This window comes from Lipotes vexillifer, unplaced genomic scaffold (assembly GCF_000442215.2).
Source record: "Lipotes vexillifer unplaced genomic scaffold, Lipotes_vexillifer_v1.1 scaffold175, whole genome shotgun sequence".
In the NCBI taxonomy this organism is placed as follows: domain Eukaryota; kingdom Metazoa; phylum Chordata; class Mammalia; order Artiodactyla; family Lipotidae; genus Lipotes; species Lipotes vexillifer.
The window spans coordinates 373208-376408 of NW_006771329.1; the positions used below are offsets into that span (position 1 = coordinate 373208).

The following is a 3201-nucleotide window of genomic DNA, read 5'->3' on the forward strand; positions in this document are numbered from 1 at the left end:
CCCGTCTCCCCTGCATCGGCAGGCGGACTCTCAACCAATGCGCCACCAGGGAAGCCCCTCCAAATCCTTAATCTTATGCTCCTGGTCTGCTCTCACTTCTTGGCCGGTCTGGAATTCCTAAATTTTCTGAATAGCTTCCGGCCTTTTTTTTTTTTTTTTTTTTTTCTTGCAAGGCCAGCTGCACACACCTTCAGCTTCTGCTTCTCAGACTCCAGGAACTTCAACTGCACCTCCTAGCTCTGCACTCGAATGCCATTCCGAGAGCTTCCCCTTTAAAGCTCTGATGGTCTCACTGGCTTCTGCCAGGCCCTCCTTCTCCTGCGGGTTCTCGCTGGCTGCGTCCAGGCTCTGCTTACGCCATCTGTTGCTCTCCAGCTGCTCTTTCATCTTCTCGTCCACCTCGGCCTCTTGCTCCTGAAGCTGCTGAATGCGTGTCAAGAGCTCCTTGTTGTGGTCAGGCTCGAGATGCCGACCCCTGGCACTGGTGCTGGACGTTTGCTCCAGTTCCACTCAAGCCCTCCTGTGATTCGGCTCCATCTGCATTTTTTCCCGCTCCATCTGGATGAGGCAAGTCTGAACGGATCAGCTTTGTGTGTTTGTCCAGCTGCATTTCTGCTGGTACTTAATCTTCAGAGAACCTTGGGTAGAGGTGGAAACATCCACTCTAAATCCTCCCTCCACTCCCTGAGAAATGAAATTTTTCAAGACCTTAGGGTGGATAGGAAGGTGGTGTTTTCCCCCAGGTGTTCCATGCCTCCCTCCCTTCCTTCCTTCCTTCCGTCTTTTCCTCCTTCCTTTCGCTCTTCTTTTTATCCTGTACGAAAGGTAACATCATCATGCTGATTTTCCATTTTTGGTTCTTACTTTCATCAGTCCCAGGAAAAGGGCTTCTAGGGTGCCTTATTTTCTTAAGCTGGGTGCTGGTTACATTTGTGAAAATTCATGAAAGTAGAGAATTATCATTTGTCACTTTTCTCTATATAAAATTCTGATCAAATATTTTATATGGGCTATATTTTGTCTCTATTGAACATCCAAGCTTGACCTGTTTCTGATATTAATTCTAAAATTCCCTCACAACTTCTTTATAGCACCTGTTATTTCTGAAGGCCTAGCTCCTGTTTCCTCATTCAGTTCAATGACTAAATTCTCAAACGTTATCCTTCTTATATGCCCACTATTGATTTTAGCATTGGTATTGCTGTTGTTGCTATTTAAGTCCTTAATTTACAGGTGCTTACTTTTTAACACTTGAAAATCATTTTAAAAATTAACTTGCAACTTTAAAATGAAGTTCTCAAAAATTACAACTTGTTCAACTTCACTGTATATGAGAACGTGAAATCTAAAGGTGCCTTAAAGAAATCTAGACATAAGAAAAAATATCATCAAAAAGGGACATTATTATATAAATACAATAACAGAACTTCTGCTATGTAGGTAATGCAGACAGTTCTAGTTATCTAGTCAATGAGCACACAGCAAGTACTTAAAAAGTTTTCATTAACGTTCTTTTGTTCATCTTCTCCCTCCTTCCCTTTCTGTCTCTTTCCTTTCCCTGCCTTTTCTTTTCTTTATTTTCCATTCCTTCCTTCCTTCCTCTCTCCCTCCTTTCCTCCCTCCCTCCCTTCCTTTCTTTCTTTCTTGGAACTGGAACTAGATTCAGGTTAGATATTTTTGGCAAGAATGCTTTATAGGTGGATTGTGTACTTCCATCAGGAGGTACAAATTAGCTAGTTGTCTTTGTTTTTATGATGCCAGTGGCCATTGATTACCATTGCCTAAATTCAGGATTTCATTAGGAGTTTGAAAAATGGTATTTTTCTGTGGTTTGTTCTGTGTTTTTTAGCTGCAGTATTTCCACAGAGAGAAACATGTCCTCAATAATTTGTTGGCTATCTCTGATGTCGTTGTCAGGATAAATGTCTGGTTATTTCCTTTCATTTACCAGTTTTTAAACAGCAAGCTAATTCTAGATATCTTCCAAAAGCGAAGAATGGGAATTTAAAAATATATATTTTTGTATCTTTACAAACTCATAGAATTAGCTATATTATGTTTTAATATATTGCAGTGGTTATTCTTATCAATACTCGTATTTTTCCACCTTTGACCTTGTGGGAACCTTTTCAAGGGAGTTTATGTTGCAACTCCAGCTGTGTTTGATAGCATCTTTGCTTTCACATACAGCAACTTATCCTGTACATTTCCTAGATTCACCATATGTCTCTTAGGAATAAGAATATTATCATAGGTAACCATATTAGAAATATCAAATTTAAAATAATGATAAAATAGTATTCTCTAAAATATATCCCATATTTGACATTTGCTAGCTCAATTATTCTAATTTGAACTAATTAGCAATCCTGCATAGCAATTATTTTCCAATCTAGGATCCATATTAGAATCATACATTGCATTTATTTGTTATATCTAAGGAATATTACATTTTAAAGATATGCATCATGAGTTCAAAACAATATTTCCAATTAAAATATAGAAGTTCATGGGGTTTTGAGGTTCTGGTTTTTTTTAACCTAGTATCTTAAATCTTATATCTGTAGAGTCTGTCTCCTATGTGGAAAATTTGGTTGCCAAGAATAACAAAAGGATTACTCATTTTCATATACTTTTTTCTTTAGATGGCAAGTGATATTATTTTTCTTATTTTTGCCATATACATTATCATTATTTTACTTTTTATTTTAAGATTTATTGAATCAACTGAAAGGTTTCAAAGATAGTAGTCTTTAGAAATTTATACTTCTAATTATTTTTCTAACATCTGAGCTCTTTCCATCTCCTTTAGCTCAAATCTTACTGCTGTAATTTTATGTCAGTTACTTCCAGTTGAATGATAAAACTGGATGAGGTTAAAGTTGCTAAGGCAGCGTCTAATCAATAATCCCTTGCACAGCCTCAGAGCAGAAGTATTTTGTTCATCTGGTGGATCTGATGCTAATAACTTTTTACCCTCTTGTGAATTAAGACAGTGCTTCTTAAGCCTGACGTGTATACATGTTCACCTAGGGATCTTGTTAAATTGCAGATTCTGATTTAGTAGGTCTGAAGTGGGGCCTGAGTTTTCTGCATCACTAACAAGATCCTAGGAGTTGTTGATGACACTTATCCCTGGATCACAGTTTGAGTAGCAAGAATTTAAGGTTTTCTTGGCTAAGTTTAGGGTTTTCTGGGCTA

General features: G+C 37.7%; 1 pseudogene; it reads right to left on the reverse strand.

Moving 5' to 3' along the window:
* LOC103081806 (mitotic spindle assembly checkpoint protein MAD1 pseudogene) overlaps positions 1-752 on the reverse strand; it is a 1382-nt pseudogene extending 630 nt beyond the window's left edge.
* Positions 753-3201: the final 2449 nt, after the last annotated feature.